Consider the following 14298-nt stretch of genomic DNA (forward strand, 5'->3'; position numbering starts at 1 on the left):
TGGGGGGGATAAAGAGGACACGACAGAGACGAGTGCGATATGGCTCCTGCTTCAAGGAGCTCCGAGTCTGAAAGTGGACAAAGAGATACAACCGTCCCCTGGCAGCTTGTCGGATAGGAAGCTTTTCGACCTGCGAGGAGCTCATCCGGCAGCCCTAGGCTTGAGGGAGTACTCCAGTGCTCCCAGCCTGCACGTGCCCTCACAACATGTGTCCTTCCTGTGCTCGTCTGCAGACCCGACACTCAGGACTCAGGTGTTAGTGGAAACCCTGATGTAACAGACTCAGCACAACCAGGACATTTCTTTCTGCTTCCAAATGTGGGGGCCTCCCCCCCCCCCACCCCGGGGGGACTCAGGCGTGATCGTCTGCAACAAGCTGAAGATGAAAAGGACAGCTCACCTGCAGGAGACACCTATGTGTTCGTGCGCTTCCAGCCACGCTCCGATGGGGAATACAGCGATCAAAATACCCGTAAGAGATGGAAGAGAGTATAGAAGCATATATAAACGCACATTTTTATGATGTGCATGGGATAAAAAAGATGTGATGTGACAGGAATTATTTTACGTGTCTCTTTTATAATGCAGATAACACTACAGAGGGCGCAAGCTCCCATGCATAAAGGTATTTATCCTGTGAATAGCACCTATCATTTAATTTACTAAGGTTAGCTCTTTGTTTCAAGGCGGGTTTCATTCACATCAGGTTTCGACAGTTGTATTTTCTATTTGTCTTTCATTTCATTTTATCAGGGAAGTTTAGCTCTAGGGTGAACTTGTAAACCTACCATGGCATTTCTCAATCTCTAGTCAAAAAAGCAGAGACTGTTGCCAAAACAAAGCCAAAAGGTTCCCTGCCTCCTGCGAAGTAGTGGGGGGAGCGTGTGGATGTAGATTAGATACAATAGAACGCAACAGAATGTGCACGGGCTTGAGGAAAAACGAATTATGACCCCAAGCTTGCTTCGTCCATTTCCTGGCTGTGTGGTCTAAGGTGGTTCACTAACCACTCTGGTTTTCAGTTTCTTCGTCCCTACAGGAGTATAGTCATGCCTACTCCATGGATTCACTGCGAGGATTAAATTAGATATTACATACAAAACGCACTCAGCAGATCGTTATACTATACACACTTATCTGACTCATTCTTAAAAATGCAATTGATGGGGCGCCTGGGCGGCTCAGTCGGTTGAGCCTCCGACTTCGGCTCAGGTCATGATCTCGCGGTCTGTGAGTTCGAGCCCCGCGTCGGGCTCTGTGCTGACAACTCAGAGCCTGGAGCCTGCTTCAGATTCTGTGTCTCCCTCTCTCTCTGGCCCTCCCCCGTTCATGCTCTATCTCTCTCTCTCTCTGTCAAAAATAAATAAACATTAAAAAAATTTTTTTTAAATGCAATCGATAACTAGAAATGTTACAACATTTTCAAGGCTTGGAGTGCTTCCTAAAGCAGATTTTTCTCCTGAAAGGTTGTATTCCCAAAGAGCAATGTGCCTGGTTTTTCCACCTGCCCAGCAACACTGGGTACTGTCACATTCGCTAAGCAAGTAGGTTGAAAACATATACATTTTCAAGTGCTGTATTTTGAGTTCTATTGATTATCAGTAGGTTGAACATTTTAATAAAACAAAACAGATTTATGGTCGTTTGAATTCTTTCACAACTTACCATTTTGGTTTCTCCCCATTACTCTATTATGGTATTCATCATTTTTGTTAAATATGAATTAAAAAAAAAAAGGGAGAGCAGGGGAGAAGGGCAGAAGGAGAGACAGAACGGATCCCAAGCCGACTCCACACTCAGCACAGAGCTCAGCATAAGGCTTGATCCCACAACCCCAGGATCGGTAGCTGAATCAAGTCAAGAATCAGACACTCAAGAGACTGAGCCATCCAGGTGCCCTGAAAGATAAATTTTTATTATTAAAAAAATTTTTTTTAAGTTCACTTATTAATTTTGAAAGAAAGAAAGAGCGTGTGCAGGGGAGGGGCAGAAAGAGAGAGAGGGAGAGAGAGAATCCCAAGCAAGTTCCACACTGTCAGCACAGAGCCCGACAAGGGGTTCGAACTCACCAACCGTGAGATTGTGACCTGAGCTGAAATCAAGAATCAGAGCTTAACTGACTGAGCCACCCAGCTGTCCCTTAAAGATGAATTTTTTAAAATATTTTTTATGCATTAGAAGCATTAAGCCTTTGACTGTCTTCTATATTGTGAAAACATTTCCAATGTTGTTATTGTTGTTTGTATTCATAGTTTTTAATAACTCTGTTTTTCCCTCACCAGAAGTTTTTAGGTTTTATGAAGACAAGTATGTTTGGCCTTTCTTCATGGCTCCCTTTCCCTAAAATTATAAGAGCTCTCTCACCACAAGATTTTATAAGAGATTTTCCGGTGTTTTGTTGGCAAAACATCTGGTTACTTTCAGGCTCTGCTTTCCCTGCCTTGTTTTGACTTCTGGAATGTTCCACACTGACCAAGCCTTCTTCTTTTTAATCTCAGATGCCAAGTATCTCTTAGACATTCTTCAAACTCTCCGCCCCATCGGTGGACCTCTTCTCTGAGAGGGCTGCAGATTTGTTTTCTTTCTTATTTTTCTACGTCTTCTATCATTACCATGGGATTTAAAGAAAGATTTGGGCCTAACCAAAGGCTCAGCCTGCCATCTGATAAACAGAGGCCAGCGCTCCTTAAATAATAGGTATTTAAAAATGCTTGTTGAGTACGAATATGGACACATGTGGGAGTTGTGGATTTTCTGTGCGCTCCAAAGGAATTAAATAAATTCATTTCTTTCCGTCTGGAGCTTTGGAATGGCTTAATGGAGCCTTACAAATCTGGACTCTTCTTTAAAAATAAAATGTAATAAACACTGGGAAGATGAGGACAATATTACCGGTTTTCAGCTGGAAAATATAAACTTCCATTTAGTACTTAAAATAGTGGTTGTATCTTGTTGTTTTGTTTTGTTTTGTTTACGAAGTGCGCCAGTTCCGTCCTAGGGTCCCTACTAAAAGCAGTTACCGCCTACCCGCCTGCTACTGTCACAGGCTTTCACTATTAGCTGGCTTAGCCACTCTGCAGCTCAAAGTCAGAGCCTATAGACCAAGCTGAGTAACTTCTGCTTTTCCTCTCGTCGCCGATGACGGCATGCACCCTGGTCCACCCTTCAGGGGTCTCCTTCTGCTCTTAGCCTGATGTAGAATCCCTAGACTTGGCTTGAGGGAGCCCCTGGGAGGCGGTTCCCGCCTGCTGCTTCTGGTTTTCAAAGCTCCCCACGCACTGACCTTCTTTCAGTTCCTCTGATTCCTCCTGCCTCCAAACCTTTAAGCCCGGGGTTCCCTGCACCTGCGGCATTTTCTCCCCCGTGTTGAGCTTCACGTAGACAACACCACCCACGTCTCAGGGAGCTCCCCGGGTAGCCCGGCCACATGCTCCCTGGCCCTGCCAGACAGCTTCTCCCTCCCTGTCCTGCAGTTTCCTTCCTGCCCCCGTAGCAGTTCTCAAGAACGCGCCCCCTGGTGGCAGAAACCATCCAATGCCATCTTTTTGGTCCCTCCAAACGCCGCGCCTACCGGGTCAAGGAAAGACACGAAACGTTGTTTGAATGAGTGTGAGTAACTTAGCGGTCAGGAGGCTGTCTGTGAGTCCTTGTGTGTGCATTGCACTTGAGAGTGTGGAACGCAAGCATGGTAGTGACCAGATGCCTGCTTACCCACCAACCCACCCTGACCAGCCAGGCCTCGTGTGTGGCTCAGTAGCCGTCAGGAAATGCTGTGGTCCCCGTGCGCGTTTCTGTCCAGGAGGACTGGTGTTGTAATGGTCCTTACGTCCCACCTCATGAAAATGAAAGCAATGTGAAGTTGACATTTACCCCTTGAATCTGTGCCCTTGTTTTCCCCATCTTTACATCTTCCCTATCTTTACATCTTCCCTTTAGGGTGAGTAATGTATTTAAAACCCTTAAAGGGGGCCTGGGGGGCTCAGCCGGTTCAGCGTCTGACTCTTGGTTTCAGCTCATGTCAGGGATCCCAGGGTTTGTGAGTTCAAGCCCTGCGTCGGGCTCCACGCTGACAGTGGGGAACCAGCTGGGGACTCTCTCTCTCCCTCTCTCTCTCTGCCCCTCCCTTGCTTGTGTTGTTTCTCTCTCTCTCAAAATAAATAAATAAACTTAAAAAAAACAACAACCTGAAAACACTCGTTCCTTTAGTGACTAACTTCTGTATAAAGCCTTCAAACCTACAGATGGCAGGTCTGGTGACGCTCCTGTCTGTGCCCAGTGACACCGGGACGCGACCTCACTTCCTTCTGTGTAAATGCGAACATTTCTCGAGGTAAGCGCGAGGAAAATGGATTTCCAAACTGTTACGAGGGACTTGGTCTTCTGTAGAGAGCTGACTCTCTAATGTGGGCCAACCCCCCAGAGAGGGGCTGTCATCACGCGCTTTCTTCCTCACGTCTGCACAAGTATTGGAGGCGTCGAAGTTTCCCACCTCGTTCTCATTCTCTCTCTTTTTAAAATAGGGTGTTTCAGTTCAGCAAACCTGCTTGTCAAGTAAGCCCTTTGACTCCCTGGGCACAATGCACAGAAGTCAAGTCGCCAGCGAAACCATGCTCGACTAACCTCGCGCCCCCCTTTGGACAGCCAGTTGCTGGGCCTTTACCAGCATACCATGAAGGATGCGTGAAAGGCCTGCCCTCTGCCGAGGGATATACGCCCTTCTATGCCGTGTTTCCAGAAAGCCACACCAGCATGTGCGTACTTTCTTTGCCCAAATGTACGCTGTTCCAGGTAAATATTTGCGTCTCAATGGTGTCTTTCCCTGGTGACCTAGGAACCTAACTTATTTCTTTAACATGTATCTCTGATACCCTGAAGAATCATAATTAACCTAATTCTTATTAAAAATGAGTAAAGAGGGGCTCCTGGATGTCTCAGTCAGGTAACCATCTGACTTCGGCTCAGGTCACGATCTCGCGGTTTGTGGGTTCGAGCCCCACGTCAGGCTCTGTGCTGACAGCTCGGAGCCTGGAGCCCGCTTCGGATTCTGTGTCTCCCTCTCTCTCTGCCCCTCCCCCGCTCACACTCCGTCTCTCTGAAAAATAAATAAACATTAAAGAATTGTTTTTTTAAAAACGAGTAAAGAAACCTGGGGGAGGCTTCGGAAGGTCCTTGGAGCTGCCTGGCTTCAGTCCTGATTCTGGTTCTGGCATCTCCCAGGTGTGTGTATGGCCTGGACCAAGTGACCTAACCTCCTTGTGCCATACTTACCTCATCTGCAAAATGAGCATAGCATTGCTTATCTTTCTGGACTTTGCAAAGATAAAATGAACTTATATACGCACATGTATACGTATACCTTATATATCTGTGGATACGATTGCACGTATTCAATTAGAACAGCGTGTTCCACATAGTGATCAATAAAAAATTAATTAGTATTATTCCTTCTCTCTTGAGATAACCCCAGACTCACGGAAAAGTCACAAAGACAGCGTAGAGAATGCCTATGTTGTGTTTCCGTCAGCCCTTCTCAAGTGAACACGCCTAAGAACTATGGCAACCTTACTGGAACTGGGAAACAAACGTTGCTATGAACTGACCTGTGGACCTTCTGGCCTTTTCCCTACTCAGGTCCTTCTGTGCTTCAGAATCGCGCCCGTTGCACGTCTGTTTCGTGTGCTCTGGTGTGTTACACACCAGGGCTCGGAGGGGCAGGGAGTAACTGACTGGCTTCGCTAAGATGCAACGTGAGGCTTGGGTTAAAACACAAGCGAGAGAGGGCAGAGGACACCTCCCGTGTGCGTGGAAAATGGGTTTCCTGGGGCCTGCAAACGTGTATCCACAAAGGCATAGATAGTAGCATAGCGAGCGCCGATCAGAGATGGGGCGGAAGGTGTGGGTGCCTGGACAGCTTGGTGAGCGGCACCGTCCTTCCCAAATAGCCATGGCAGAGTGCCTTGCGGGCTGGGGTTGTCAGCATCTAGGAGCCAAGGGGAAGGCTTGTATCCTTTCTTCCTCTGGGAGGCAATTGGGTATATTGCCTCCACACCGTGGGCGAGTTGGCCTTCTCCAGCCTTCCGTGACTGCACAAACCTGCTTGTCAAGTAAGCCCTTTGACTCCCTGGGCACAATGCACAGAAGTCAAGTCGCCAGCGGAACCTTTAGTGAGTGTTTTCTAAAATCTGCGTGTGACTACATAGGACAGTGGTGTGCCCATTGGGGGCAATAGAATGTGTAACATGTATTATTAAGGAGGAAAAAAAATACTTACCTTTGTATCGATTTTTTGCTTATAATTTCTTTTTTTTTTTTTTTAATTTTTTTTTTCAACATTTATTTATTTTTGGGACAGAGAGAGACAGAGCATGAACGGGCAAGGGGCAGAGAGAGAGGGAGACACAGAATCGGAAACAGGCTCCAGGCTCTGAGCCATCAGCCCAGAGTCTGATGCGGGGCTCGAACTCACGGACCGCGAGATCGTGACCTGGCTGAAGTCGGACGCTTAACCGACTGCGCCACCCAGGCGCCCCTATAATTTCTTTTCAACGTAACCGAAATCCATCTGGCTCTGCTTCGACTTTCTAGTTCCTTGGAAATAAACCAAGATGGCAGGGGCTCAGTCAGTGGCCCTGTGATTCACTATTCCAATGGTTTGGCGATTTCCGTGGTCTCTCCCCTCCTGCAATTAGGTAAGTAAAAAACACTCCCATTTAAATGCTGGTGGACAGAGTCATACATACTAGCTTCTGGACACCACAATAATTAAGATACTATCTGTGTGTCTGTGCGATTTGCACACAGAAAAGCCTGGAATTATCTGCTCTTCTATTTAACAGAAAGAACGGGTTGGACAAATTGCTGCCAAAAGTAAACACCAATGTTTCAAATGAACAAAATATTTTGGTAAAATAGGAGCCATCCTATGTCCGGTTCAACATGAACTCATACCCTCTGCACGCTTTCGAGGTGGAGGGCAGGGGTCTATTTCGGTTAGGTTGTCTGCAGAACATTCCAAGAAACACGGGAACTTGAGATCTTTGATTTCTTTTCTACCTCCAAATTCCCCCATCCCTTCCAGGACCCCCTCCATCACTAATCAGAACAAGGATCCTGTTTTTGTCCCGCCTGCAACCTTCCCCTTACAAGCTCACCAATTAAAAGTGAAAAATCGTGCCTCGGCTGTGAGAAGGTTCCAGCTTCTAAAGAAGATAAACTGGACCAAGGGGCCCCCTTTGTTTCGTTTTCTTTTCTCTGGCAAAGCTACCTTTAAGGTTGCAAGAACATAGCGTGCAATTATTCTAAAACGATATGCTTTGGGATGTTTAATTCATTTTAATCTTCCGTGCATTATGAGAGCTATACTTCTTTTTAAGGCTTTCAGACTACCGGCTTAATTTTCATATTGATTCATTCGGGGACAAAACAAAACTTTGTATAAACCGAATGGAAAATGACTCTTTTGTGGTGAAAAAAATCTGTGCTTGCATTTAATTATAATGCATGGAAGTGTTCCTTCCTAATTAAACATTTAAATGAAGAGGGAGTATAAATAGAAATTTTAAAAAGCGAGTGAGCACGACATAGTTCATCCATCCCAAGTTGAAGGTCCTCATCAGATCTTGTTATTTATTTATTTATTTATTTAACCATACTCAGAGCTGATGTGATTGTCCGGGGTTTTAAAAGCGTGTCTGCCCATTTTCCGGGGGTGGGATTTTTCAGCGCATAGGATAATTACGACATTAACAATATTCCTCACTGACACAGGCTTATCAGGGTGGAGCTTCAAAGTGCTTTATTATCTAATTAAACCTCACAACATGCTGCAATTTCATTAATACATGAAGTGAAACACAGTCGAGTGCCTGCCTTTATTGTGTGAGGTGGAAAAAGGGATGAGAATATAAATTTGAGTTTGGAAATAAGAACACAGTTCAGCCACCAGAGCAGCCTCTCATCTTAGGAAACGTGTAGTTCCATTTATTAGAAAACGGGGGCAAAACGTAAAAGTCTGTTCGCGTAGAAACGCTCATTTTTCACATTTGTGAAATGAAAGGTAACAGCCTTATCTTATTGAGTCGTCTTGTAGTTCCTGTGCTATGAGATCTTATTGTTCTCTGTCATTTTATTCTACTTCTATTCCCAAGCACACCTTCTTGAGCCAGAGAGTGATTCTCTGCCTCTGGGTATCAGAGCGATATTTGCTCTGCTGCAGGAGAGGACATCCACATCGTTTCATTTCTAGCAAAGTCCTTGAATATGGGAAACTCGGAGGGTTTGAATGATCTCAGCATGCTGTTTCATTTTCATCCCTCGATCTGCTTGGTACTGAGCATGTGGCGGGTATTGAACAGATATTTACTTAAGGAAGCAAAAAGCCCTCCCCAGAAGCATTTGGGGGATGTAGGAGAATGTGTGACATACCAAACAGAGGCTCCTTGTCCGTTACACCTCTCACCGTCCATGGCTAAGAATTTGATAGAAAATCTGCAGTAGAACAGTAATACGGAAATATAAGCTGCAGAAACATGTCCAGAGCTGATAGAGCCCAGTAAGGTCCAGAAAACTTGCATGTATGTATGAGAACTGAGTGGACGCATCAGTCAGCCTCCATTGTTTAGTAACATCTCAGAGGCTTAGGATCATAAGCATTTTTTATTGCTCGTGAATCTGCGAGCCAACCTTGTTGATGGTTGGCTGGCCATAAGCCCTTACAAAACAGCCCAGGCTGAGGAACATGGGCTCTTCTCCACATGGTCTCTCGGGTCCTGACAGGCTAACCCAGGCGTGTTGAAAGAAAGAGAGCAGAAGCTGACACGCCATCACTTCGGCTTCCTTCCTCTGGCCAGAGCCACAAGGCCAGCCCAGAAGAACAGTGGAGAAAGTGCAGTTGCTGAGGGGGATACAGGATATGGATGCAGGGAAACCATTAATTAGGGGCTTCACGGTGATCAGCCCACCCCTGCCAATGGCCGTCCCATTGACATTTCAAGTTAGTGCACAGAGAAGTGTGTGTCCAGTGGGAGAAACAAGGAAACATCTCGACCCAAAGAAATAAAACTCTCTAGGTAACAGAAAGGAGAGATCTTCTCTTTATAAAATTGAGATGGTGAAGGCCCATCTAAGAAAGACACAAATCCTAGGATTTACGCTGGAGAAGACAACCGGAGCCATTATAGAGTAAGATAAAGCTTCTAGAAAAAGTAGATGATGGCATAAAATTAATACCTTTAATATTTAAAAATAGGTAACAACATAAAAAAGAGCTAAAAGACAAACTTCAAAACTGGCAAACATTTGTGGAAATTGGGTCATAAATTAATACCTTTCACTCCTACAAATCAATAAGGGACCTGAAGAGGAAATATGTTGAAAAAGGAGCATCAGTTGGCCATTAACACATGAAAACAGAAGTCGGACTAATAACAAATTTTAACCATTGCATTGCTAAGGAAGTCAATATTGTCAAAGGACACAGGTTAAATCCTCACTCTCAGGCCCTCTCAGTGGAAGTGTAAATTTAAACAGGCTTTTCCTGCATAAATCATACAGAAACAGGAATATTACTTTATTAATTACTGGAACCTTATCATGAATTACATTTTATTTTTGCATTAAACTGCCGTTTGTTTGCCTGACCAATACATACATCATCCCTTTGTGCCACTTCACAAGTGGCAAAGCAAAAGCAAATCCAGCTTTTCTGAAATGGTGCTTGTAAGTTCTATCTGTAAGTTACGTGCCTGCTCTTCTTAGACATTTTCAATGCCTTGTAAAACGCACTTCAACTTTGTAGCCTCACTGCTTCATCTGTAAAATTAAAAAAAAAAAAAATCTTGCCATCTTTCTCCTCTTTAAGTGGAAGGTGAGTTAATTTGCCCAAATTAGTGAAATCTGATCATCTTCTGGTGGCTTCTAGGTGGCTGTTTATGAGTAGCGGTTGGCCATGTATTGATCCAAACATAGATGGAGAAAAATTCATACATCTTTGTGATAATGGCTCCCTCCCCCCTTTTTGTTTTTGAGAGCTATGTTTCAGACACAGTATGTGGTAATTAGCAATTACTCAATAACTTTTGATAGACTGGTTGTTTTACTGATTGATCTCCTCATTTAATTTGGACTTGTTAAGTTTTATAAGCCCGCCTTTTATAGGCAGAACGGATGTGAAATTCACAAGCCAAACACCTGCTGGAGGTCTCGCGCGAGAAAAGGAGAAAACGCAGAGGCCACTCGTCCCTGGTTTCTGTTGGCAGCCACGCGCAAACCGAATTCTGACGCCCCGGGTTGGGCCTGGCCTCCCACGTGCTTGGACTTACCTTTTCAAACCAACTTATAACACATTCTTAATACAATTAAATGTAATAAAATGTTTGCGCTCCCTTGTAAAAATTCAGTGATGGACTTGAGAGTTTTTACAAAGCCATCATGAATTTTGATACCTAGAAGTCACGCTCAAATTGTTACATGAATGCAATTTTCCTACGAGAGTCAAGCGCACCTTTCCCTAGGCTTACCTGGAACAGCCTAGGAAAATGAACAGGCAGAAATAGAATGATCTTCCCAGCATTCAGGTATATTTACATGGTTATCTGAACCTGACCCTCACAGGATTGTACATCTGCTTCTGACACTATCAAGCTGGAAAGCTTAGGTAGGTTGTTGACTGCTTGAGAGGAAGCTGGATGTCATTGTAATGTTGATGGCTTCTGTGCTGATTTTCTAGCTCATCTGAGGATGGTTCTCGTCAGTCTGCTCCCCCCTTGGGTGGTTCCATCGCTGGCCCCACCAAACTCCGTGTCAGGAACGCTTGACAGTGCGAGGGCTCTCAAGGTGCGGCAACCTTTTCTCCAGTACAAATCATTCCAGGGCATTCTCTGTGAACGTTCCAAGTAAACGAATGACGGACAACAGTATGAGTCCCTTCCTTTCCTTTTCTTTGCATTGAGATGTCCCTGTTTACTCTGGAGAGATATTTGGAAGAAACACTGGGGGACGTTTCGCTGTTAAATCCACCGAGTTCGGTTCATACAATTTTTAAAATACCGATTTCACTTCGCTTCTTTGTTTAAGTGGAAATGTGATTACTCGAAGGCTAGGTGCGGCTGCAGTCACAAATAATATAGTTATTTATTTTCCAGAGCGCAGTGTACTAGGATATTGAAGTAGTTTATAATCATCCAAACAAATATCCTTTTGGGGACTTCCCGGCTAGGAGGGCTGAAACGTTTTCATTAGGAGGAAGGGATTTATTCATCCGTAAATCTGTTTCTAGGTAGTGAAACATCTGAGCATTTGCATAAATAACCACTACAGAAATGTAAATGACAAAGGAGGATTTCATTATCATAAACCTCTCGGGCTACCTGAAGGGCTTGGAATGCGGGCGGATCTGGTTTCAAGCACCCTCTCACCTTTACAAGACAATTATCTCGGGCATTTCTGGGGAGAGAAAGAGCCCTACCGTGCTTCTTGGCTACAGTCCTCACATACTAACTAGCTGGATCTTCGAAATGCAATTGAACGGCTCCTCTTGGCTATTTGTGTATTAAATATCTATGTGCAAAATCCTCCTGTGTTTCATCGTGCGTGCGGGCATTCGGTTGCTCTGAGACCATTTCCTGAATTACCCCTGGAAACCCAACGATTATAACAGGACCAGACTAATCAGAAAGCTCTCTCTGCAGCCTGGTCCATTTTGCAAATCACTAGCACACAGATTTCAATTTGCTCACATCATGAAAGAGGAAACTCGTGTGGATTTAAAAGGGAGAACGTCGGACCCATGATGGCAGCGCTGACTGACGCAGAACATCAGCCCCAGAAGGCCGAAAACGAGAAGGCATTCCCTTTGGGCGCTGTGTATACAGGCACGAGGTGTGTAGCAAACAGAATTTTCGAAGGGTAGGATCTTGCGGCTGATCAGCGTGCTAGGGTTTCACCCTTGGGCTCTGCCACTAGGTCTGCTCGGGTTTCAAGGGTTGGGGGTCTGTGCTTCAGCCGACCTGCTCCAGGAGATTAGTTCATTTTAGGAAGGACCCTGGAACTTCTCAGCCCATCTGGATCTGCGTGTGTGTGTGTGTGTGTGTGTGTGTGTGTGATGCGTGAGAACTGTACATACACTAAGCCTTCCAAGCCAAGCCTCTCTCTCCTATCAAATTTCCAAAGAATCCCCCCTTCCCACCCCACTCAATGCCCTATCCACCCCCCTCCCCAACTTGCTCCCACTGCTTTGCTCCAAGCCTGCAATGCTTTCTAGAAGCCCGGTCGCTGGTTTGATGGCCTTCTCATGCCATCTACTTCCCTTGTCCCTTCACTTCAGGCTAAGCAACGGCACTGTGCCGTCGAAGAAAAAATTAAAAAAGAAGGCATTTTTCATTCTGGCTAAAGCAGAGAAAGCATCCATCCATCCACATTGTCTCCCACTAGAGAGAAGTTAAAAAATAAATGGAAATGCTCAAAAAGTCAGGTGTTTGTGAGCCAGAAAATTAGCTCCGGTTTTCGGTGAAATTCTCATTTAATCACATGGCTTCTGGTAGTTCATAAGTATTAGTCTTGGTTTGTTTCACTGTGTGTGGTTGGTGAAGTTTTGGGGTGATGGTGGGGTGGTCCAGAGCCAGCGGCCAAGAAAGAATTCTTAAAGACGTCTTTGGTGCAAAAAGGCGATTCTATTAAAGCACGGGGACAGGACCCATGGGCAGGACGAGCTGCACTGGGGTCCTGATGGGTAACTCATTATTATATACGCTCAGGTTGGGAGGGGGTCAGGGATAGAGTTAAGTCTCTAAGGTATTTTGGAAACAAGGTTTCCAGGACCTTGAGGGGCTAGCTGTTGCCAGGAAAATGCCACTTATATTACCGTTTAATAAAGCCTCAGTCATGAGACCCTTCAGATGCATATCGGGGACCATAAGCTTGGAATAGGATTGCCTGCATATATCTTGGGGCAGTTGAGATAAAGGAAGTAGACTGACAGGATCCTCGAGGTTGGGATAAGGTGAAGCCAAGATTCTCTTTCACCCCCAGCAAAGTGTCATCATGGAGGCAGCTGAGGTCCTGGAGGGAGGTCTCTCTGCGGGTTTCAAGGACTTGTCAATGGGCTGTAGGCGGTAAGGGAATTGAATTTTTCATTTGCCCTAGTTTCCCACATCACTGCGGCAAACACTTTAACCCTTTTCCTTCGTTCGTGGGTAGGTGCGTCTGAGGAATATCACACAGATCCCACGTGTTGGGGGAGGGGAGGGTGTGCCAGCCTGTGTTTTGCCCTCAACTCGCCCCAAGCTCCCTCATCATAGTGACCGGTGTGGGACAGTTTCATAGGGGACATCTGTCTGGTACATTCATATGAAAAATATATTATGGTAGATGGTCACAATCCTTTATTTCACTTTCTATTATTCCCTACCTCTCCTGAAAGTAAGAGGTGATATTTAACACAAATATTGGGAATGAGGGCATGTTAACAATACTCATTATTTATTTGACTCAGAGTAATAGCACGAATAGTTACGCTTCTTGGGTCTAACTGTGAGTCACTGTACTAGGTTTTTTACATATATTATGTCCTTAAATTCTACCATCAACTCTACGATGTAGGTTTGGTTATTGTCCATCTTTTACCAAAAAACATGAAGCCTAAAGGGTTGTGTTTTTTTTTTTTAAGTCTTACCTGTTGGGTTTTAGAGCAGAAATTGGGTTTTAGATCAGAAATTGCAAACAGTTTTCCCTTTACTAGGGCTATAGCAGTTCACACTGTTACAAGTCATGTCAAAAGATGTCCATTTCCCACACTCTGTGGGTTTTGTTTTGTTTTGTTTTGTTTTTGAGAGAGAGAGAGAGAGCAGGGGAGGGGCAGAGAGAGAGAGGGAGACAGGCTCCCCGCCCTCAGTGCAGAGCCTGACCTGGGGCCCGAACCCACAAACCGTGAGATCATGACCTGAACCAAAATCAAGAGCTGGATGCTCAACCGACTGAGCCACCCGGGCCCCCCAACTTCCCCCACTCTGTGCCTTTTATTTATATTTTATTGTTTTTTAATTTTAATTCCAGTTAGCTAACACACAGTGTTATGTTAGTGCGGGTGTACAATTTAGTGATTCGACACTTACATACAACTCCCAGTGCTCCTCACAAGTGCCCTCCTTAACACCTGTCACCTGTTTCTCCCATCTCCCCCCTCCACCCCCGCCCCATCTTGCCTCTGGTAACCATCAGTGTGTTCTCTATAGTTAAGAGTCTGTTTCTTTGTTTTTCTCTCTCTCTCTCTTTTTTTTCCATTGCTCATTCCACATATGAGTG

The sequence above is a fragment of the Lynx rufus genome, unplaced genomic scaffold, assembly GCF_022079265.1.
Source record: "Lynx rufus isolate CCGP_SWC_20201006 ecotype Redwood Valley unplaced genomic scaffold, mLynRuf1.p SCAF_1, whole genome shotgun sequence".
NCBI classification, from domain to species: Eukaryota; Metazoa; Chordata; class Mammalia; order Carnivora; family Felidae; genus Lynx; species Lynx rufus.